This window comes from Cervus canadensis, chromosome 17 (assembly GCF_019320065.1).
Source record: "Cervus canadensis isolate Bull #8, Minnesota chromosome 17, ASM1932006v1, whole genome shotgun sequence".
NCBI classification, from domain to species: Eukaryota; Metazoa; Chordata; class Mammalia; order Artiodactyla; family Cervidae; genus Cervus; species Cervus canadensis.
The window spans coordinates 52,236,691-52,262,551 of NC_057402.1; positions in this window are offsets into that span (position 1 = coordinate 52,236,691).

Below are 25,861 nucleotides of genomic sequence, written 5' to 3' on the forward strand. Positions count from 1 at the left end.
TTCTGTCATCCCCTTCTCCTCCTGCCCCCAATCAGTCCCAGTATCAGGGTCTTTTCGAATGAGTCAACTCTTCGCATCAGGTGGCCAAAGTACTGGAGTTTCAGCTTCAGCATCAGTCCTTCCAATGAACACCCAGGACTGATGCTCCTTTAGGATGAACTGGTTGGATCTGCTTGCAGTCCAAGGGACTCTCAAGAGCCTTCTCCAACACCATAGTTCAAAAGCATCAGTTTTTCGGCGTTCAGCTTTCTTCACAGTCCAACTCTCACATCCATACATGACCACTGGAAAAACCATAGCCTTGACCAGACGGACCTTTGTTGCAAAGTAATGTCTCTGCTTTTTATTATGCTGTCTAGGTTGGTTATAACTTTCCTTCCAAGGAGTAAGCATCCTTTAATTTCATGGCTGCAATCACCATCTGCAGTGATTTTGGAGCCCCCAAAATTAAAGTCTGACACTGTTTCCACTGTTTCCCCATCTATTTCCCATGAAGTGATGGGACCAGATACCATGATCTTAGTGTTCTGAATGTTAAGCTTTAAGCCAACTTTTTCACTCTCCTCTTTCACTTTCATCAAAAGGCTTTTTAGTTCTTCTTCACTTTCTGCCATAAGGGTGGTGTCATCTGCATATCTGAGGTTATTGATATTTCTCCTGGCAATCTTGATTCCAGCTTGTGCTTCTTCCAGCCCAGCATTTCTCATGATGTACTCTGCATATAAGTTAAGTAAGCAGGGTGACAATATACGTACTCCTTTTCCTATTTGGAACCAGTCTGTTGTTCCACGTCCAGTTCTAACTGTTGCTTCCTGACCTGCATACAGGTTTCTCAAGAGGCAGGGCAGGTGGTCTGGTATTCCCATCTCTTTCAGAATTTTCCAGTTTATTGTGATCCACACAGTTGAAGGCTTTGGCATAGTCAATAAAGCAGAAATAGATGTTTTTCTGGAACTCTCTTGCTTTTTCGATGATCCAACTGATGTTGGCAATTTGATCTTTGGTTCCTCTGCCTTTTCTAAAACCAGCTTGAACATCTGGACGTTCATGGTTCACATATTGCTGAAGGCTGGCTTGGAGAATTTTGAGCATTACTTTACTAGAATGTGAGATGAGTGCAATTGTGCGGTAGTTTGAACATTCTTTGGGATTGCCTTTCTTTGGGACTGGAATGAAAACTGACCGTTTCCAGTCCCGTGGCCACTGCTGAGTTTTCCAAATTTGCTGGCATATTGAGTGCAGCACTTTCAAAGCATCATCTTTCAGGATTTGAAATAACTCAACTGAAATTCCATCACATCCACTAGCTTTGTTTGTAGTGATGCTTTCTAAGGCCCACTTGACTTCACATTCCAGGATGTCTGGCTCTAGGTGAGTGATCACACCATCTTGATTATCTGGGTTGTGAAGATCTTTTTTTATATAGTTCTTCTGTGTATTCTTGCCACCTCTTCTTAATATCTTCTACTTCTGTTAGGTCCATACCATTTCTGTCCTTTATCAATCCCATCTTTGCACGAAATGTTCCCTTGGTATCTCTAATTTTCTTGAAGAGATCTCTAGTCTTTCCTATTCTGTTTTCCTCTATTTCTTTGCACTGATCACTGAGGAAGGCTTTCTTATCTCTCCTGGCTATTCTTTGGAACTCTGCATTCAAATGGGAATATCTTTCCTTTTCTCCTTTGCTTTTCGCTTCTCTTCTTTTCACAGCTATTTGTAAGACCTCCTCAAACAACCATTTTGCCTTTTTGCATTTCTTTTCCATGGGGATGGTCTTGATCCCTGTCTCGTGTACAATGTCACGAACCTCTGTCCATAGTTCATCAAGCTCTCTTTCTATCAGATCTAGTCCCTTAAATCTATTTCTCACTTCCACTGTATAGTCAAGGGATTTGATTTAGGTCATACCTGAATAGTCTAGTGGTTTTCTCTACTTTCTGCAATTTCTGTCTGAATTTGGCAATAAGGAGTTCATGATCTGAGCCACAGTCAGCTCCCGGTCTTGTTTTTGCTGACTGTATAGAGCTTCTCCATCTTTGTCTGCAAAGAATATAATCAATCTGATTTCGTTGTCGACCATCTGGTGATGTCCATGTGTAGAGTCTTCTCTTGTGTTGTTGGAAGAGGGTGTTTGCTATGACCAGTGTGTTCTCTTGGCAAAATCTATGTCTTTGCCCTGCTTCATTCCGTACTCCACGGCCAAATTTGCCCGTTACTGCAGGTGTTTCTTGACTTCCTACTTTTGCATTCCAGTCCCCTATGAAAAGGACATCTTTTTGGGGTGTTAGTTCTAAAAGGTCTTGTAAGTCTTCATAGAACCGTTCAACTTCAGCTTCTTCAGCGTTACTGGTTGGGGAGTAGGCTTGGATTACTGTGATGTTGAATGATTTGCCTTGGAAACGAACAGAGATCAGTCTGTCATTTTTGAGATTGCATCCAAGTACTGCATTTCGGACTCTCTTGTTGACCATGATGGCTACTCCATTTCTTCTAAGGCATTCCTGCCCACAGTAGTAGATATAATGGTCACCTGAGTTAAATTCACCCATTCCTGTCCATTTTAGTTCGCTGATTCCTAGAATGTCAACATTCACTCTTGCCATCTCCTGTTTGACCACTTCCATTTTGCCTTGATTCATGGACCAAACATTCCAGGTTCCTATGCCATATTGCTCTTTACAGGATCGGACCTTGCTTCTGTCACCAGTCACATCCACAACTGGGTATTGTTTTTGCTTTGGCTCCATCCCTTCATTCTTTCTGGAGTTATTTCTCCACTGATCTCCAGTAGCATCTTGGGCACCTACTGACCTGGGTAGTCCCTCTTTCAGTATCCTATCATTTTGCCTTCTCATACTGTTCATGGGGTTCTCAAGGCAAGAATACTGAGGTGGTTTGCCATTCCCTTCTCCAGTGGACGACATTCTCTCAGACCTCTCCACCATGACCCATTTGTCTTGGGTGACCCCACACGGCATGGCTTAGTTTCACTGAGTTAGACACAACTGTGGTCCTGTGATCAGATTGGCTAGTTTTCTGTGACTATGGTTTTATTAGTGTGTCTGCCCTCTGATGCCCTCTTGCAACGCCTACCGTCTTAATTGGGTTTTTCTTACCTCGGACGTGGGGTATCTCTTCACGGCTGCTCCAGCAAAGCGCAGCCACTGCTCCTTATCTTGGATGAGGGGTATTGTCTCAGGGCCGCCCCTCCTGACCTTGAACATGGAGTAGCTCCTCTCAGCCCTCCTGAGCCCCGCAGCAGCCGCTTCTTGGAGGTGGGGTTGCTCCTCTTGGCCGCCGCCCCGCCATGAGGCAGGGGTAGCTCCTCTCAGGCACGCCCCTGACTTGGGGCCTGTGGTAGCTCCTCTCAGTTGCTGCCCCTGACCTCGGGCGTAACAATCCTAAATTCCAATTTTATTTTTTCCTCACTTGCAAGTCTTTGCTCTCTGTGCTCTGTGACACACCTCTTCAAATGTTCTGAGAGGGAAAGTGGTGAATGTGGAATTCACATTAATCTGTTCCTTTCCTTTTAGTATCTTCTCCCTTCAAGATATTTGGCTGCCCTGGTTGCTCTATGATGGTTTCAACAGCGTTTTAAAGTCCAGATTGTATAGGTGTTGCTCCCAGGAGCAAGCTATTTATTGTAGCCAAAAAAAGAAGAGCAATTCTTATCTTTAAGGTTGACGTCAGATTGGGTCCGCTCTCACTGTTCCTCCTTTGAATGAAAGATGACTACATGGCAGTACCCACAGAATGAGGTATGAGGAGCTATGAAATAGTGCTCGCGTGACCAGACTCTGCAGTCAAACGTGGGCTTGAGTTACAGCTGCACCACAACTAGCTCTGTGACTTTGCGGAATTTTTCTAAACCTCAGTATACTCATTTTAATATAGAATAATAGTATCACCCATCTCATAGGCTTATTGCAAAAACTTAGTGAAATAATACGCGAGGTGGTTTCCTAGTGCCTAGAGCATGGTAATCATACAAAGTTCTAGCTGACACTGCGTTAACATTCATTACTATTTGCACTAGTATGCATGCCCTTTTCAACAGTTATTTATTTATTTAGCTGTGCTGGGTCTCAATTGTGGCACACGGGACCTTCGATCTTCCCTGCAGCCTGTGGGACCTTTAGTTGTGGCATGTGAACTCAGCTGTAGCATATGGGATCTAGTTGCCTGACCAGGGTTAAACCCAGGCCCCCTGAATTGGGAACACAGAGTCTGCGCCACTGGACCACCATAGAAGTCCCTGACGTCTGTGCCCTTTTCATATTTCTCTTCTTCAAACGTTTTTTAGTTGATCATTTACCCACATGTAGAAAAAACTGGGTTTATACTTATGTGCCTTCACATAATAGATGCTCAGTTAATCAGTTAATAGATTCATTGAGTAGATTTAATTCAGCACATTGCTAGTGACGACTTACTTCAGTCCATTGATTCTAAAATAATGGTGATTTCTATCAGCAGCATTAAATCATGACCTTACCAGCTGCTTTTCCTTTAAGCCGTCTTACCTCAGTCCATGAAACCGTGTTAAGCGGTCATCAGCCAATCTCACCTGCATCCCAAACAAAGACAGGAAGAACCCAATACTTAAAAGGAAAATGATGAAGTCCCAGTATCTCTAAGGGCAGAGCCATAGCCATGCTGAAAAGAGAAGTAATTTTTCCCCATTGTGATTTCATATTCTGTCATCTTTAGGAAAAATAAATGGTTGTAAATAGAATGATGAGTTTCATAGGTAGCCTGACAAAGGGACCCACAGACCATAGCCGAAAAGGACACTCAAGTAGAAGGATCCAACTTTACCCTTGCCCATCCACCTGAGCTTATCATCACCCCAGCACTTGCAAAGTGTTATCATCCCCCTGGCTGGAGCCCAAGGCTCTGTGGAACCTGGAGTATGAGACCAGAGCATGGGATAGAAGGTGAGATCTCTTGTGGAAGAGATGGATTTTCCCAAAAGCTTGTCAGACTGCAGGGTTTAAGAGGGCTGTACACTGTGGTCCTGAGGGTAGAAAGGTCATTTTCACACATGAAGATGAGTCCTCACGGAGCAGTTCTAAACTTTACTAGGTTTGAAACATACAATTTGAGGGTCTTTGTTGGAAAAAATAATACAATGTTTAAGATACAGAAGTTGGTTTCAAAGATGATCATTTATTTAGAATGTGGAAGGAAATTACAACAGATTATGAATTTTAAAAAGCATTTAAAATAAATTTAATTACTACAAACATAGTAAATAAAATCTTTTGATTACTTGACACATCTCTTGAATAGTGTTTGCCCATAGTTTTTAGCTATCCTCTGGGATTTTGCATTATTTCCTATAGAGAGAATAAGATGATTCAGTTTTTCCTTTAGTAAGTAAAACTTTTTTTTTTTATTGAGAGATTACAGATTTTCTATTAGCTTCAAAAAGTATTTTTGGTAAAGTGCCAATAGCATAATAACTGATCTTCCTCTTGGGTTATGCACTCGAGTTACCCACTCAAGCCACAGAGCTTCAGTGACTGTCTTCCACTTTAAGATTACTAAGCCAAAATACTGAGGGTGACAGAGAGCAAGAAATAACCTGTATCCTTGATGACATCATTGTCCCATTAACCATGCCCAGGGCTGCTTTATTTTAGTGTTTATTGTTTTGTGAAATAAAAAAAAAAAAAATCACTTTATTGTTGTAAAAAGAGAAAGTTTTGGTAATGTAATATAATTTTTTAAAAAATTATTATCAGTTTTTGAAAACCAGTATCTTCTTTTCTTTCTTCTTTGAGCTATAGATTTGGGAGAAATTTCCAGGCTCATATCTGATCCAATAGGTCGCATATATTCATTTCTTTCCCCAACTGACTATACACTTGTGGTCTGGACCCTGTATGAAATCTTCTCATGGCCTTGGGACATGTTTCTTTGTGTGATGATTCTGGGTGACTCAGCATGTACGGCTCTTCATAGAAACCATTCCAATACCAAACAGCTGCTAGCAACTACACAGGAGCATGAGTGCAACCACATAAATACTTTATATTGAAACACACGTCTGTGGTCCCTCCAGTGGCTCTGAACCAGAGGGGATGTGTGACAGATAATAAAATGGAATGCAGTACAGGGTGGTTCTTAATTGCTTGCAATTTAAAAAATCATACTTCTGTCAATTGCCCAAAAACATACAAGCCCTTGAACACATTGCTAGGACTGCTCCCAGGGTCTTATAAGGGGTCCATGTAAGTGAGAAACGAGCTCAGTCTCCTTCAGCTTCTTGGCAAGTACACCTTTGCCAGGACACGGATACACTGCTGTATCCGAGTGGATCTTCCCTTGTGTGTAGCTAAGAAGTTCTGCCTCAGCTAGAATTTTATCTGTTGCCTTTTTTTACTTTGTATTTACTCTCCAAAATGCCATTCCTTGTTCGACAAAGAAACGTACATGGAATCCATGCGTTAGTCTTGTGAAGGTGGAGCAGGAAGGAGCTGGGGGGCCTCTCCCCCACTTTGAGCTCCAGGCATCCAGAGGAGGAGTTACAGCCCATCAAGAGAACTACACCTAGAAACTGCTAGTATGGAAGGACTTCAGAAGAGCTGCCCATCTAGGAGGGTTGCTCACACCTCTCAGCAAGGCAAGGTTCCCAGGATGAAAGGAATTTGAGAGATAGTAATGGGCCTGTCAGAAAGTCCCTTCTTCATTGTATCCCCACACAATTTCCCTGCATCTGCCATTTGGCCCTCACAGTGTAGTCAAGATAAGAAACTCAGATTCTGAGGCCATTTAACAAGGAAGAAAAAATGGAGCTATGGTTGCTGGTCTGTAAAATTCTATCATTTCTGTTTGGGTCACTTTATAGTTAAAATATAAATTGAAGACTGTCCCCCAGAAATTGGGGATGGTGAGATGAATTGAGAGATTGGATTGATACGTATACACTACTGATACTATGTATAAAATAGATGACTAATGAGAACCTACTATATAGCTCTGGGAACTATACTCAATGCTCTGTGATGACCTAAATTGGAAGGAAATCCAAAAAAGAGAGGGTACATGTATACATACAGTGGACTTACTCTGCTGTCAGTAGGAACTAACACAACATTGTAAAGCAACTATACTCCAATTAAAAAAAAAAGACTGCCCCCCCCAAATGGCCCCCAGTCAGTGACCCTTTGGCCAGCTCAATCTTAAATACAATTGCTTCCATTGCTAAGCAGAATGGAGGGTGGAGGATACCCACTCTTGACCAGACCTCAGTCTGCCCAGCAGATGGAGATTGGCTTCTGTCCCGTGACACCAACTGGGGTCAAGTGGACATGGGAACTGGGGAGTTAAGATAACCCAGACACAAGGGTCTAACAGAACACTAAGGCCCTGTTCTTGATCTTTGGCTGAGGAATTTACCAATGCTGCATTGGACGGCAACCAGGTCTTTTCCATGGTTACAAAGGCCCATTCTTACTGGGGCAAAAGGCAGCGTGCATGTGCCTTCCTGGAATTCTAGAGAGCAAATGCCATGCTTGTGTGTGTGTGTGTGTGTGTGTGTGTGTGTGTGTGTGTGTGTGTGGTGTTTGTGAATAGATGACAAATATTTAACAAATGCTTATGGGCCTCATACTGGATCATAGTTACTTAGATATGCTAGCTGATTCCAAAGTTCATAGCTATTCTACACCACAGCTGGCTGTCTCATTAAAACAGATTCCCTAGACTCAAAAAATGATAGCCTTCCAGAATCACTGAGCTATGCAGACTATGTGATGAGTTGAAATAAAATATACCATCCTAAGAATACCTAACAGTTATCAAATGCTTATGGACACTGTGAATGGTAGAATATTAGAGCTAGAAGAGACCTTAAATGAATCATGGCTTCAACGAACATTTATTGAGTACCTATTACATGTCATTCATTGTTTCATGCATAGAGGATACAGAAATGAATAAAATAGGCAGATTATTTTGCCTTGTGGAGTCTGCATCCTAGTAGAAGAGACAAATAATTAGCAAGTAAATAAGTAAGATAAACTCTGATTGTTATAAGTGCTACGATGAAAATAAACTAGATGTACAATACAGACCCTGAGAGGTGAGGGAAAGCTTATCTAGATAGGTTGGTCATGGGAAATCTCCAAGCTGAATGTTCTCCATTTGCTTCCCACAGATCCACTGTCCACCCTTCCCTACAAGCTCTGAACCCCTGGAGGCTGATCCAGGAATCAGATGATAAGCAAAGTGTCTGGGGAGGACAGGGATGCATCAAGAAAGCCCTGGTGAACCCCAACAGAGGAATCACTGTGGAGATCTATAGAGTTCTGGAGTGAGACCACCACATGGCACCATTCTTTTGGGGGACCAGCCAGTGCACTAGTAGGAGATGTGAAGATATTCATGTTCTCCATAATACTGGAGGAGGCTATAAGCAATCAGATGAGATTATCTGTCCTGTAAATGTCAGCCAGTCTCTCTCTTATTTTTTATGAGAAAAGGAATTCACTGTTTATTAAAGAAAAGCAAATTAAAACAGGGATGAGATATCCTACACAACTATTAGGATGGCTACAATCCAAACAAACAAAGAAAACTCAAGTATTAATTGCTGGCAAGGACACACAATTACAGATTATTTCATATGCTACTTGTTGGAATGTATAATGGTACAGCCACTTTATTAGACATTTTGTAGATTCTTTCCACGAAAAGCATAGTATCAACCAGTCTCTTTTTCCATCCACACTAGTATTTGCTCACAGGGCCATGAATAAGTTGATCTTGACAACAAGGATGCAGAAAACACCTGGGCTCAAAGGCCTGGACTTGTGGCTAGTGCCCTTGCTGGTGGTCCTCTCAGCTGTAAGAGTAGCCAGCGCTGAGTACCTGATGTGGGACTATTCTAGGGGACCTGCCAGTCGCTTGGCTGTAGATTGATTACACTGCAGCCCTTACATTGTAGAGAGAGTAACATTTGTTTTCACAGTTGTTGTTGTTCAGTCGTGTCCAACTCTATGACTCCATGGACTGCAGCATGCCAGGCTTTCCTGTCCTTCACTGTCTCCCTGAGTTTGCTCAAACTCATGTCCACTGAGTTGATGATGTCATCCAACCATCTTATCCTCTGTTGCCTTCATCTCCTCCTGCCCTCAATCTTTCCCAGCATCAGGGTCTTTTCCAATGAGTCGGCTGTTCACATCAGGTTGACAAAGTATTGGAGCTTTAGTTTCAGTGTCTGTCCTTGCAATGAGTATTCAGAGTTGATTTCCTTTAGGATGGAGTGGTTGGATCTCCTTGCTGTCCAAGACCACAGTAATACATACATATTCCAAATATGGATTTGCCTTCTCTTCCTGCAATACTTCTGCCAATTCTTTTCCCTCCTCTTGGTATCACTCACATTACCTCCAGGAGAGGAAGTGAGGCAATGAGAACTGATACTGAGGAGACTCTGTCTGATCCTTTGCCTGGATTAGTGCACATCACAACCCCACAATGTAGGCACTATTATCATCCACTTTTTGTGGCTCTGCAAACCAAGACTTGAGGAGTTATAGAAACTTGCCCTATGACATGACTAGGATTAAATCAGGCTTTCTCACTAAAAAGTCTGTGTTAAAAAATAAAATCACAGTACTTCTTTGGAGAAAAGACTAATTTCAGAGTTGGAGAAGGGAAAATACAAGACAAGTGAGAAACATTTTATAATGTCAAAAAGAAAGAAAGTGCCCCTCCTCCCCCCCAAAAAAGCAAAATGAAGAAAGGAAGGAAGGGAGGAAGGCAGGGAGGAAAGAAGAGAGGTGGGGTTTGTCAAAAGGATACAGGAGCCAATCTAAAATCACTCAGTGGTCAAACCTAGAACAATGTGAGTAGCAAAAAGAAAAATAACAGCAATAATAGATTGTAACCCAAAGAATAAAACAAATGTCCATGAATCCATAAAGATGTAAATAATTGATTGGATAAATAAATTTGTTGTTATTGTTGTTGTTTAATTGCTAGGTCGTGTTCAACCCTTTTGTGACCCCATGGACTATAGCCTACCAGACTCCTCTCTATGGGATTTTCCAGGCAAGAATACTGGAGTGGCTTGCCGTTTCCTTCTCCAGGGGATGTTCCTGACCCAGGGAATGAAACTGCATCTCCTGTATTGCAGGCTGATTCTTTACTGCTGAGCCACCAGGGAAGCCCTGATAAATAAATACATAGAGTAAAAAGGATACATATTTTTTGTAGAAGAATTCCAAATAATTTATGTAAATTCTCCCTCTGCCAAGAAGTGGAATGTAATTTCTCTCCTCCTGACTTCAGCCTGGACTAAAAACTAGCTTTTAGAAAGGGGAAAAGAGTAACTTGACAGTGGAAAAATCTGGCAGATACTCCCTTAACGAAGATCACCACTATTAAGTCATATTGATTCCATGTGTTCCCTGATACGGTACCATGAGAAGAGTGCTTCACTGTGCTGTTCTTCCTCCAAACTCTTAACCCTAGTCTGATCATGAGAAAACAGTAAACAAACCTAAATTGAAGGACATTCTACAAAATATCTGACAGGCACTCTTCACAACTGCCAGCGTTGTGGGAAACAAGGAAAGACTGGGAAATTGTTGCAGACTGGAGGTGACTAAAAAGACATAACAACTAAAGGAAATGTGGTGTCCTGGATTGTATCCAGGAACAGAAATAGGGTACTTGTTAAAAATGCAACTGGCAAAATAACACCTGTAGTTTATAAAGCATTGTACCAATGTGTATTTCTCAGTTTCTGCAAATACAGAATAACTCTATATAAGGTTAACATTAGGAAAAGTTGGGTTGAAAGTATTTGGAAATTCCCTGTACAAAGTCTGAAATTGTTTTTCCATTAATCTAAAATTATTGCAAAAATTTTTTTCTTTAAAACTTAAGAAACCAGACCACTGTACTAGATCACTTCTGAGTCATAGTATTTGATAGAAATTCCCTGGGTACTTTCCCCTGAGAACAGTTATTCATGGGCCCAAGAAAATTTTCCTTTCTATCCAATTAATACAGAAAATAAAGAAAGCATAAAAGGAGAGACCCAGGAGTTGATTTAGTCTCCAGTTAATCAACAGTACTCCAAAGAGACTGCATTATTAACAGCTGTGCATGATTTAATAAATTCAGTGACACTACTAACAGCTATTGGTTTAATGGTGGAATTTTCTCAAAATACTCATAAAAACCAGAGGTCTTGCATCTTTTGTGAAAATCTCCAGCTTCACCAACAAAATCACGTACCGGCCTTAATGAATAGCCACTGGGATAAATCATTTGAGACAATCCGAAGCTTCATTTTGCATTTGCTTGAAAAATTGGTCCCTTCGATGAATACATATAATGTATTTCTCAAGCCTGTCTCCACTACAATGTCATGCTGTTGAATCAATATAGACAGTAAATGGACTCCACAAACAGGGAAATGAAGTGTAATTACCCAAGAAGCAAAATCACGGCCTTGCCTTCTCCATAGCAGCTGGATTTCCTCCGGTCAAAACTGCAGTAGGATCTGAGTCTCTTCAATGCAGTTGGCATTCAATTATCCCATACTTATTGAACATCTAGCTCTGAAATTCATAAAAATAACCACCACTCTGTGCCAGGAAGTACAATCATCATTTTACTACCAACCCTGCAAAACAGGCACTCTTATCCCCACTGTTAGAAATGAGGAGATTGAGAGTCTGAAGCAGTAGGCCATGTTGTTATTGGGCAGCAAATCTGGATTTCCCTGGCTTTAAATGTCAAGAATTTCCCCAGATACAGCACTGTTTATTCACAGAGCCTATTCTTAAAGAGATGGCAATACCAAACCACCTGACCTGCCTCTTGAGAAATCTGTATGTAGGTCAGGAAGCAACAGTTAGAACGGGACATGGAGCAACAGGCTGGTTCCAGATAGGAAAAGGAGTACGTCAAGGCTGCATATTGTCACCCTGCTTATTTAACTTATATGCAGAGTACATCATGAGAAATTCTGGGCTGGATGAAGCACAAGCTGGAATCAAGATTGCTGGGAGAAGTATCAATAACCTCAGATATGCAGATGACACCCCACTTATGGCAGGAAATGAAGAAGACCTAAGGAGCCTCTTGATGAAAGTGAAAGAGAGTGAAAAAGTTGGCTTAAAGCTCAACATTCAGAAAACTAAGATCATGGCATCTGGCTCCATCACTTCATGGCAAGTAGATGGGAAAACAATGGAAACAGTGAGAGACTTAATTTTTGGGGCTCCAAAATCACTGCAGAGGGTGACTGCCGCCACGAAATTACAAGCCTGCTCCTTGGAAGAAAAGCTATGACCAACCTAGACAGCATATTAGAAAGCAACGACATTACTTTGTCAACAAAGGTCCATCTAGTCAAAGCTATGGTTTTTCTAGTGGTCATGTATGGATGTGAGAGTTGGACTCTAAAGAAAGCTGAGCGCTGAAGAATTGATGCTTTTGAACTGTGGTGTTGGAGAAGACTCTTGAGAGTCCCTTGGACTACAAGGAGATCCAACCAGTCAATCCTAAATGAAATCAGTCCTGAATATTCATTGGAAGGACTGATGCTAAAGCTGAAATTCCAATACTTTGGCCACCTGACCTGAGTCAGTGAATAACTGACTCACTGGAAAAGACCCTGATGCTAGGAAAGATTGAAGGGAGGAAGAGAAAGGGACAGCAGAGGATGAGATGGTTCGATGGCATCACCAACATGATGGACATGAGTCTGAGCAAGCTCCGGGAGTTGTCCTCCACCAGGACAGGGAGGCCTGGCTTGCTGCAGTCCATGGGGTTGCATAGAGTCAGATATGACTGAGCTGAGCTGAACTGAACTGAACTGATCTTTGCTAACATGGACCATGCAACACAAACCCTACACTCCTGGAAAACTAAATGAGAAAAAATTATTCTTGAGATGAAAGTCATTTGATGTTTTCTTTCAGAGTCATTATTTAAATCAATTGCTTTTCAAAAAACATGAAAGATCAGTTAAGCACCATTTGGTTATCAGTTAATTGGTCCCAATTTTTTACTTCAAAGGTGTGCACTAAATTCTATGTAAATATTGGTAGAAAATGAGAGTTTTCAATGGCAGACACACCTGTTCAAAGTATAATCCAGGGATGTGTGTTTTACACTTTTTTCTCCCTTCGAGTCACAAGAAACTGTTTTTTTCTTTCCAAAAACTGGGAAAAGAGCAACTAAGCCTCCATGCCACATCCACTGAGCCCAAACATCACAACTAGAGGGCCCATAACCACAACAAAAGAGCCCATGGGGCGCGGCAAAGGTGCCGTGTGCCACAGCTAAGGCCTGGTGCAGCCGGATGCGTAATTGAATTTAAGAAAAAGGAAACTTTAAAAAGTAGCTATAGAGAGAAGTTGATAAACAGAAGGCTACACAGCAGAAAGCGCCAACACAATCCTGTGAAGCACACTCCAGAAATGGGAGCAAAACTCAGACAGGCAAGGGGGGGACAGGATGACTGAACCTCAGCTCTAATTTATATATGTCTATAAATACTTCCCTGGTGGCTCAGATGGTAAAGAATTTGCCTGCAATTCATGAGCCCTGGGTTCATTCCCTGAGTCAGGAAGATCCTCTGGAGAAGGCAATGGCAACCCACTCCAGTATTCTTGCCTGGAGAATTCCATGGACAGAGGAGCCTGATGGGCTACAGTCCATGGGGTGGCAAAGAGTTGGACATGACTGAGAGACTAACACACATGTAAGTATTTTAGAATTATAGATGATATGCATATGCCTTTTTGTAGTCTGGATTTATATATTTTTGTTTATTTCTATACATATAAAATATATTATTATATGAAAAGATACATAAAATATGAAAGTATATTTATGTGTTAATATTATATATAATCTCAAAATATAAAATAGAGATATTGTTTTATTTTTTAAATTTTAAAACATTTTAAAATTTTTATTTAAAAAATTCAATGAGTATACTACCCAAAGCAATCTATAGATTCAATGCAATCCCTATCAAGCTTCCAATGGTATTTTTCAGAGAACTAGAACAAATAATTTCACAATTTGTATGGAAATACAAAAAACCTCGAAGAGCCAAAGCAGTCTTGAGAAAGAAGAATGGAACTGGAGGAATCAACCTGCCTGACTTCAGACTATACTACAAAGCCACAGTCATCAAGACAGTATGGTACTGGCACAAAGACAGAAATATAGATCAATGGAACAAAATAGAAAGCCCAGAGATAAATCCACGCACCTATGGACACCTTATCTTTGTAAAGGAGGCAAGAATATACAATGGAGAAAAGACAATCTCTTTAACAAGTGGTGCTGAGAAAACTGGTCAACTACTTGTAAAAGAATGAAACTGGAACACTTTCTAACACCATACACAAAAATAAACTCAAAATGGATTAAAGATCTAAATGTAAGACCAGAAACTATAAAACTCCTAGAGGAGAACATAGGCAAAACACTCTCCGACATGAATCACAGCAGGATCCTCTATGACCCACCTCCCAGAATATTGGAAATAAAAGCAAAAATACACAAATGGGACCTAATTACAATTAAAAGCTTCTGTACAACAAAGGAAACTATAAACAAAGTGAAAGGACACCCTTTAGAATGGGAGAAAATAATAGCAAATGAAGCAATGGACAAAGAATTAATCTCAAAAATACACAAGCAACTCCTGCAGCTCAATTCCAGAAAAATAAAAGACCCAATCAAAAAGTGGGCCAAAGAACTAAACAGACCTTTCTCCAAAGAAGACATACAGATGGCTAAGAAACACATGAAAAGATGCTCAACATCACTCATTATCAGAGAAATGCAAATCAAAACCACAATGAGGTACCATTACACGCCAGTCAGGATGGCTGCTATTGCAAAAGTCTACAAGCAATAAATGCTGGAGAGGGTGTGGAGAAAAGGGAACCCTCTTACACTGTTGGTGGGAATGCAAACTAGTACAGCCACTATGGAGAACAGTGTGGAGATTCCTTAAAAAACTGGAAGTAGAACTGCCATATGACCCAGCAATCCCACTCCTGGGCATACACACTGAGGAAACCAGATCTGAAAGACACATGTGCACCCCAATGTTCATCGCAGCACTGTTTATAATAGCCAGGACATGGAAGCAACCTAGATGCCCATCAGCAGATGAATGGATAAGGAAGCTGTGGTACATATACACAATGGAATATTACTCAGCCATTAAAAAGAATACATTTGAATCAGTTCTAATGAGGTGGATGAAACTGGAGCCTATTATACAGAGTGAAGTAAGCCAGAAAGAAAAACTCCAATACAGTATACTAACTCATATATATGAAATTTAGAAAGATGGTAATGATAACCCTGTATGCGAGACAGCAAAAGAAGCACAGATGTATAGAACAGACTTTTGGACTCTATGGGAGAGGGTGAGGGCGGGATGATATGGGAGAATGGCATTGAAACATGTAAATTATCATATGTGAAACGAATCACCAGTCCGGGTTCGATGCATGATACAGGCTGCTCGGGGCTGGTACACTGGGATGACCCAGAGGGATGGGATGGGGAGGAAGTAGGGAGGGGGGTTCACGATGGGGAACACATGTACACCCATGGTGGATTCAAGTCAATGTATGGTAAAACCAATACAATGTTATAAAGTAAAATAAATAAATAATTAAAAAAAAATTCTATAACACTTTACAATTTTCAAATGTTTCACACATATGATTTCATAAAATCCCATAATAAACCTTTTCCCCCACCCCTACATTTCCCCTCCCACCTTTCTTCTCACTACCAGTAGCTACTAGCTTGTTCTCTATATCTGTGAGTCAGCTTCTTTTTTGTTTTATTCACTAGGTTTATTTTTTAGAGTTCACATATAAGTGATAGCATACAGTATTTATCTTTCTCTCTCTGATTTATTTCATTCAGCATGATGCCCTCCAAGTCTACCCATGTTGCTGCAAATGGCAAAATTTCATTCTTTTTGATGACTAGTATTTCTTTATATGCTGTGTGTACCTACATACATCTTCTTTATCCATTTATCTGTTGATGGTCACTTAGGTAGGCATATTGTTTTGCGTGATAATTTTTATTTTGAAATGAATCAGTAATCTCGGTTTTCTTTTTTCACTGGAAGTTCAGAGCTAGTTAATCAAATGTGGGGGCATGCCCTGATTGGATAAGAAAACCTCTTTAAAACAATGGTGTATAATTGGGAAGTTTCCAGCTCCTTAGAGAATGTGATGAAAGCTATAGAATTTCTCCTTGAAAATGGATACACACACTCATTCATGTGTGTTCTTTCTGAGACATGCATGAATGCCTGGTGAGCAACCGTTTGGAGAGTCCAGGAGCCTCCCGAGCCTTTGGTCATGTTTGTTTCTAAAATGTAGGGAAAGAGATTGACAAGAGTTCTAAAAATCAGTTCACAAATCCTTTGTTAAAGGGGTTCCAAGTTTTTTCTAGTTGCACACATGGGGCTGTTTTTTGTGCCTTCTGACTTCTAGATAGTGTTCCAGAGATACATGCCCACAGATAATGCAAGGCAGACAAACAAGAAAAGAACAGAGTAGGAGACCATACACTCTCAACCTTTGGTACATTAGCAAGAGTCCCCCAAAGCTTAGAATCTGATAAACAGTCAAACCTGGCAGGCCGAAGAGTCCAGTCCACAAAGACATGGCCAGGGGAGCCAGAATGTTGACCTGGCTGCCTCTAGTTTGTGTTGGGGGGCAGAGTGGAAATAATGTATTGGAACTGAGATCACAAAGTCAGTATACGGAGCATGTGGGGTGGTCCCGAATAATAGAATAGAGTGCATCATATGCATGTTTCACTTTCATTCATTCAGCTGCACACGCAAGGAAATTAGAAGGAAAAGCATAAGTAAGAACAAAATGAAGAGTGAATAATTTAAATCATGCAGGCTATGAGGCCGGCTATGAGGCCATTCCGTTCATTGAACACAGGCCAAAAGGCAGTGGATGCCAAGGTGATGGCAAGGCCTAGGAGAAGAAGAACATGTGAAGAATGCTAAGGATTTCTTGAGCACTGACCAGGAAGCAAGCCTATCGTTCAGTTCGAAAAAATAAGTGACTGTTTAAAGAAGTCCAAGAGGAATTAGGACCTGGGCCACAAAAAACCTTAGCCATTAAAGAAAGAGGCAAACCTGTGATGTCAACTGCAAAAGATAGAAAAGCCTAGATAACTGCTTTAGAATTTGGGGGTAGGTAGAGAATGAGTCTCCCTCTCTCTCTCCTTTGCTCTCTCTCTTAGAAATGAGCTGTACAGTATTCATTCGTGGCAGAAAAACAGAACCAAAAATATTTACTAATTAAGAAATATGGCCAGAGCCCCAGAGTCACTGGCTACTATATTCTTGCTTCTGTCTGGTATGTTACTGGATTACACGTTTATTGGATACACCTAGGTTTTCCCACTGAGAGAAATTTAAAGCACAGACTAAAGTGGATTTTACATCACATCTGAACTTGAGCAAGAAAACTCAAATAGGGAAGGCCCTAGACTCAGCCCCACAGATGTCTCGTGAGTGTGTGGACAGCACTCGGTCTAGACTACAGACTGTCGGTCATCGTTGCTGTTTGGGCCACTGGGAGGAACTACTGGGTTCGTAGCCCATGGAAGTGGGGAACTTGGGCATGAACTAACATTTCATTTCTCAGCCTTACCTAGGCCAAAGAATTTTCCATGGGGTTCTACATTTGTCATCAATCTCAAAGGCACTCAAACCATCCCGGGAGAATCACAGTACATGAAGTAGTCACTCTGTTGACTTCAAAAGCAAATGAAAAGCATTGTATCAAATGTCAGACATGAATCAGAGGTAGAAGATAGTGAGGGATTACAAAACAAGAATTTCTGCTGATCACTGTGACTTACTTTAGACTTGGCACAAACAAATCATTCTTGCAGATATATTAGTTTATACAGTTCTGTTATCATATCTGCAAAACTGCTAGGAAAAGTTTTCACTGTCCTTCAGATAGTTCTTTATGTTTTATACCATGCTTTAACACGTACTGTCTTATGCTGTAGTTATGAGGCAGAGTGCCACAGTGAGGAAGCTGAGCCTCAGGACTTAGTTTAGTGATTTGTCAAAGTTCAGACCTGGACTGGAGATGGCTATTTGGTCATGATGGCAAGGAACAAAATTTCACCACTAATAGCATCCTATTTGCTGCTGAGTCGCTAAATAGCATCTGACTCTCTTGCTATAGCACCAGGCTCCTCTGTCCATGGGATTTCCCAGGCAAGAATACTGGAGTGGGTTGCCATTTCCTTCTCCAAGTTTAGACCTTCCTGACCCAGAGATCAATCCTATGTCTCCTGCGTTGCAGGCAGATTCTTTACCTCTGAACCACCTGGGAAGCCCAATAACATCCTATACTGAGCTACAAAAGAAAAGGAACAACTTCTTGTTTAGCACTTGCAGGGACCTGACAGAACAACAAGCCTACTAGGGTATTGGTCCCTCAAATTCCATCACTAATCCAGGATGAATGGATGCCCAATTTTACAGACTTCCCTGGAACTAATACTGACTCACTACTCTTTCCTACATGTCCCAGTTCAGTGCTGTCGTTTTGTTTTTAATCCCCCATTTATCTGCTATAGAACCTCGCCAGTTCTAGCATTCTAAACTATGTGTCAGTAGAAACGCAGGAGGCGGTTGTCATTTACTTACCATGCTGTGTTACTACATCCACCTCTGGAAAATACGGCAAGTGTGTTAGTCTCTGGTGTTTTGAGATTTTCTCATTACAGAAAACCAAAAATGGCAGAAGATGACTTATTTTGTCTGTGATTTAGGCAACCTTCTATTTATTCTTGTATAATTATAATAATGTCTCTAGATCTCAACATTATATTCAAACCCTCAACTCCCTCATGCATTTGGCAGGTTTTGAAAATAGAATGGAAGGAATGACTTCAGTTTTAAAGAGGAAAACAAGTGCTGAGCTCATGTAAAGTAATTATAACTTCATGAAAGTCTTGAGATGTTGCATGCACAAATGCTTCTCAAAATGGGCTCTCCCCTCCCTTCCAAACTGAACCTAAATCCAGTCTGCTCTCCTATACCCAGACAGAGGACAAATTTCTACTTATAAATTTTGCTGTCAGGATAAAATTTTTTAAAGTATTCCTTTAGGCACACATCTAAATGACATTTGTAACATCACAAGAGGCCTATAAAAAGACACGAAAGAAGATATATGTTCTATAATCTCAATATAAAATTATGTAACATAAAATATATTTTAAATGGCTGGGAAGAGGTACATAAAATGTTTGTAATAATGATCTCTGGGTTATGCAGTGATGATTGACTTGTGATCTGTTTTTTCATTCTCCTAAGTTTCTACCATAGTTATGTATGGGTTGTTTTTAAAGATATTCTTTTTCTTAAAGCAGTCCTTCCCATATTATAGCAATTATGTATCAATTTTGCACTCTTGCAAGGAACTACTTCCATATTTAGCCCACACTACTAGCAGGACTTAACTCTGCACACTCTACCCAGCCCTCTTCCTTCCCTACTCTTTATGCTCCACATAGGCGAGTTTGTCTATTCCTATTGCTACAATTATACTCTGTATGTTAATAATCCCCAAACATGGAATATTCCATATCTCAGAACTCTCCTTTGAACTTAAGTTATGTATCTAGACGCTCAATTAGCATGCCTCCTGTAATCACTCAGTGGCAACTCAGACTCAGTATGTTCACGTCAGAATTAGGACCCAGGCTGCAGAGAAAGAAAAGCATTAAGGTAAATGATGATTTGGGGTTACAGAGTTATCACTCTGATGGGAATCAAGGAAGATGATGCTGGTACAAAAGAGGAAGTAATCGGAGAGCGAGAGTCCAGCAAGGAGGCTTTGAGAGGACACTGCGGCTAAGGGCAATTTTCTCTCTCATTAAATAATCATAAGGGTTACCAAGAAGAATTACCTCACTGCTGCAGTGATTTCGCCAAGTGCAAAACCTTTGTCTTTAGGGAACAAGTAAATGTTTCAGGAAATTAATAATGAAGCAACCACGAGAAGAACAGTTTCCCTGCTCACTCTCCCTTGGTTGCCCTCTTCACGCTCAACAAGTGCTTGAAAACACTCATGAACACTTTGAGATTAGGATTTGATTAAATTTTTTAGACTTTAAATGTTTTTTTTTTTTTAATTTTGTGTTTGCAGTATATTTTTCTCTGTTAATCAAACCTCTTTAAGAGCATCTTTTGGAGAAGGAAATGGCAGCCCACTCCAGTATTCTTGCCTGGAGAAATCCATGGATGCAGGAGCCTGGTGGGCTACAGTCCATGGAGTTGCAAAGAGTCAGGCATGATTTAGCGACTAAACGATGATAACAAAGAATATCTTTAAAGGGATAAAACATGAGAAAGGTGAATATCTTAGACTTGTGGACCTACTGAAAGCTGGTATTGAAATGAGGGTTCTTCCACAAATAACACTTGTGTTATTTTCCTTATATTCACCAATTAAAAGTAAGGTTCAAATGCCACTCTGCATCAAGTCACTTTACCTCTCTGAACCTCTGTTTCCTCCTTGGTAAAACAAGGATGATGATGGTGTTTACCTCCAGAGACAGCTGTGAGGATTAAGTGTATAGTATTTTTCACTGGGCTTAGCACACACTGTGCGTGCTAAGTCACTTCAGTCCTGTCCAACTCCATGCGACACTATGGACTGCAGCCCGCCAGGCTCTTCTGTCCACGGGATTCTCCAGGCAAGAATACTGGGGTGTCTGGCCATCTCCTCCTCCAGAGGATCTTCCTAACTCAGGGATCAGATCTGCATCCCTCATGTCTACCTTGGCAGGCGGCCTCTTTACCGCTGGCGCCACTTGGGAAGCCCTCAGCACGTGCTAATACCTAGTGAGTGGTGGCCGTGGCCGCAGTGATGTCAGTGGTGGCCACAGGGGTGGTGATGGCAGAGATGACGGAGGTGGTGGTGACAGTGGCAGAGGCTGTAGTGAAGTGGGACTTCAGTGGCGGTGGCGGGGGTGATAGTGCTGGTGGTGGCAACGGTGCCAGTCACGGTGGCGGCAGTGATCGTGGTGGTGGGGAGTGGTGGGACGGTGGTGGCATGTGGCACTGCCGGGTACAGAGGTGGTGGTGCTGGAAAGAGGGTGGGGTGATGGTGGAGGTGAGGTGGAGGTGGAGGCGGTGGTCCAGGTGATGGTGGAGGTGAGGTGGAGGTGGAGGCGGTGGTCCAGGTGATGGTGGAGGTGAGGTGGAGGCGGTGGTCCAGGTGATGGTGGAGGTGAGGTGGAGGTGGAGGCGGTGGTCCAGGTGATGGTGGAGGTGAGGTGGAGGTGGAGGCGGTGGTCCAGGTGATGGTGGAGGTGAGGTGGACGTGAAGGCGGTGGTCCAGGTGATGGTGGAGGTGAGGTGGACGTGGAGGTGGTGGTCCCGGTGGTGGTGGAGGTGGAGGTGGTGGGGGTGATGGTGGTGGGGGTGATGGTGGTGGCGGTGCTGGAAAGAGGGTGGGGTGATGGTGGAGGTGAGGTGGACATGAAGGCAGTGGTCCAGGTGATGGTGGAGGTGAGGTGGAGGTGGAGGCAGTGGGAATGGTAGGACAGTAGTGGCAAGTGGCACTGCTGGGTACGGAGGTGGTGGTGCTGGAAAGAGGGTGGGGTGATGGTGGAGGTGAGGTGGACGTGAAGGCAGTGGTCCCGGTGGAGGTGGAGGTGGAGGCGATGGAAGAGGAGGTGGAGGTGGAGGTGGAGGAAATGGAGGCACGGGGAACGTGGCTTCACTGTATTTCATTCCTAAAGCAAGGGTGGTTTCCTCAGCAAGAACACAGCCCTGACTGAATACAGGTCATCCGAGCTGATCAGGTCTTTTCAAGGGCATTCCACGAGAGCTATTGCAAAGCATCTTTTCGTGTAGGACTTTACTAGTTCCCTAGTTCTGCTCATGTCTCAGCTTATGACACTTCCTGTGGCTGTAGAAAGTCCAGAAGGGAATTAACTGATGAGAAAGCCTATGTATTGAATGAACTTAACTTGAGAGATGGTTAGAAGATCAGTTTAATTTTTCCCCTTTGGTCCCTTCAAATCCAACTTTTTCTCCCATTCCTGGATGAAATCTTACACGGGACTTTCTGGGTTTTTTTTTAAATTATTATTATTGTTTTTTTAAGATATTGAACAATTAAGCCCTCCATTCTGGCATCAAAATGTTAAGCCAAATATAATTATCTATTTCCAGGGGAGTAAAATACAATAATCAAAACCTTGTGAATTTCTCACCAGCACACACTTGCTGCAGGTTGGATGCCTGGTCTCTGCCATTCCTGAGATGCTGTTTCTTAATATCACAGGCAAGGCGAACAGGGTGAGTGGTTTAGGTGAACTCTGGATGGAAGGCAGAATAACCATTTTCTGGGTTTTGCCCTCATTGGCACTTTTGCAGTCTCCTCACCCTAGACACACACACCACACACACACACACATGCACACATACCACCTACCATACCTCTGAGAGTGGCTTCCTCAGCACAGGCAAGACTCCACTTCTCAGGCTCCGGACTAGGATGGCCCAGCCCTCTCTTGGGATCACACTATCCCACCAGTCTGTCTTCCTTGGTCCCTCTCACCAAGTCCTCTTCTGGTCCCTGGAGAATGCTGACCTTTGTTCTCTGTGGTCAGTGGGTGCAGTGTCAGCCTCACCCACTCCTCTTTGGCGTCTCTTGATGATGTTTTGACACATGTTTCCAGGTGCCCCACGTGCCAGTAGGGCACATGCTGGACTCTCTGGGTGGTTTCATCAAAACCCTGTCATTTGACTTAAGAGAAAAAAAAGCCCTTTCTGCCCTCCCAGGGATACAGGGAGGAGTCCCGAGACCTGACAACTTTGTCAAAGAAGCCCTCTGTCTACCACCTGTCTTAAGCCTGGATTGGGATGAAGGGCCCCTGCGTGCTGAACTGGTTTTCCAGCCTCTGCGCATGCCCTGCTGAGGACTGGGGGTGCTTGCACCTACTGTGCTGTTGCCAGGCTTCAGAGACCTGCTGGGAGCCCTAGTCAGGCTGACATTTACCATCCCCTTACAAGAGGCTTGGAGTACTGGCAAAGAAATGAACAACAACAAAAAATCATGAGCGTTCTTGGTCTAGGAAAACAAACACAAAAAGGAGACAATCATAATTTTTTAAAGTACCCTGAATTTGTTGAGCAAAGCTTTTATACATACTGTTGCATGATTTTCAAGGACTCGGAGATGGATATGGGGATCAGAGTAATAACCTAAAATTTGGATAAGATGGCAGAGTTTACTGAAAGCTTTCTCAAAAATTGTCTCATTTGATTCTCGTGAGAAGCCTGTGAAGTTGATGCTGTTCATTTTCTTTTACAGAAGAGCCAGCATCAGAAGTGGCAAAGAAGGTTAGTCACACAAGTCTCTGACCCATATCAGCTGAGGCTTGCTGGCTAGAGCAGTGTTATTCAGGGTAGACTCCAAGTGTAGAAATAGAAAATAATCATTGAGGAATGCTCATAGCAATTTTTTATTTTGAATAATCACATTTTGGGGGCTTCCCTGGTGGCTCAGATGGTAAAGAATCTGCTTGCAATGCATGAGACTCAGGTTTGAGTCTGGAGTGGCAACCCACTCCAGTGTTCTTGCCTGGAGAATTCCATGGACAGAGGAGCCTAACAGACTACCAGTCCACGGTTTATCATATTTTTAACTGGAGTATAATTGCTCACCAATGCTGTGTTAGTTTCTGCTGTAAACAGTGTGACTCAGCTATATGTACACATATATCCCCTCCCTCTTGAGCCTCCACCCCGCCCCACTCCCACCGCACCTATCTAGGTCATCACGGAGCACCGAGCTGAGCTCCCTGTGTTACGCACCAGCTTCCTGCAAGATGTCTGTTTTACACGTGGTTATGTATGTATGTCAAGGCTACTCTATCAGTTTGTCCCAGTCTCTCCCTCACGCCCTGTGTCCACAAATCCATTCTCTATGTCTGTGGCTCTATTCCTGCCCTGCAAAGTATTTCATCAGGGCCATTTTTCTAGATAGCATATATATGTTAATCTATGATATTTGTTTTTCTCTTTCTGACTTACGTCCCTCTGTATGACATACTGTATGTTCATCCACATCACTATACATCTCATAGCAATTTAATGTTGCCATAACATCCATGCATGTAATCAGTAGACTTGTTCCATTGAGCCGGGCATGGACCACTTCAGGTGTTATCAGGCTTACAGGATTTGTGCAGCATGAGCTATATACTAGTCATATACAGTAGGACTTGCTTTCTGGTCTGCAATCGGATAGACATTAAAAGAGAGGGAAAAAAGTCCTTAAGAATAAGTAAATTTAAAAAAATTGCCCTACACAGAGCAGTGCATTCAGAAGGATCATAAGCGGTACTGTGGTTGATTAATGATGTCTGCATGAGTGTGGGGGTAGGAGGCAGTGATGTGCAGGCTATGTTATGCCCTCTGCTATGTCATGAGGTCCTATTACAGCAGAACCCACTTAGGTCTTGAAAAGAGACATATATGGGAAAAGAAGAGCTTTCCAGGTGGCTCAGTGGTAAAGAATTGCCTGCCAATGCAGGAGACATGGGTTCAATCCCTGGGTCAGGAAGATCCCCTAGAGAAGGAAATGGCAACCCACTCCAGTCTTGCCTGGAGAATTCCATGGACAGAGGAGCAAAGAGTCAGATGCAACTGGGTACATGTACACACATGTGGAAAGGAAGCTAGATATTACACTGATAAATCTATGTCTGGGAAAAAAAGCACAACTTACAGGTGAGAGTTTGTTTTATTTGGTGGATTTTTCTGAGAACTCAAGCCCAGAAGGCAGTCTCTTGAGTTTGAGGGACTGCACCAGAGGTAAAGGAGAAGCCAGGATATAGGAGAGTTTTGCAACAAAATCCAGTAAGAAATGGAATGCCAAGTTGCTTCAGTCGTATCCGACTCTGTGCGACCACATAGACAGCAGCCCACCAGGCTCCGCCATCACTGGGAATCTTCAGGCAAGAATACTGGAATGGGTTGCCATTTCCTTATCCAATAAAGTGAAAAGGGAAAGTGAAGTCGCTCAGAAGTGTCTGACTCCTAGCGACCCCATGGACTGCAGCCTACCAGGCTCCTCCGTCCATGGGATTCTCCAGGCAAGAGTACTGGAATGGGTTGCCATTGCCCTCTCCAAGAAATGGAATATTTCCTGCCAAATCAGTAAACAACAGATGTCACAGTCACCAGCAATTGCAGTCACCAGGATGGTAAGCTAGTGAACCCTGAGGGATCTCAGGGAGGAAAAGAATACCCATCATCTAGCAGCCATCAGTCTTCAGCCACTCTCCATGGTAAGCTCTGAGGGCACTCAGGATGTGAAAACACAGAACACTGGACCCAGATAGCTGAAGTGCATATCAGAGGAATGATTTCAGTGAGTCCAAACTCTGGCATCTTCCCATACATAGAAAAGAACTTAATTCCTTAACTGGGGGTATCTGGTTTTCTGTAATTAACAATCATCTTTTGATGTTCTGACTACCTTCCCTTTGTTGCAAATGTTCTATATAACCAGGCTTCCCCGGTGGCTCAGCTGGTAAAGAATCCACCTGCAATGCAGGAGACCCGGGTTCGATCCCTGGGTTGGGAAGATCCCCAGGAGAAGGGAACAGCTACCCACTCCAGTATTCTGGCCTGGAGAATTTCATGGACTTTGTAGTCCATGGGGTCCCAAAGAGTCGGACACGACTGAGTGACTTTCACTTTCACTGTTCCCTTTACCTCCTCAGAGCAATTTCTCAGAACTATCTGAAATGCTGTCTCCTG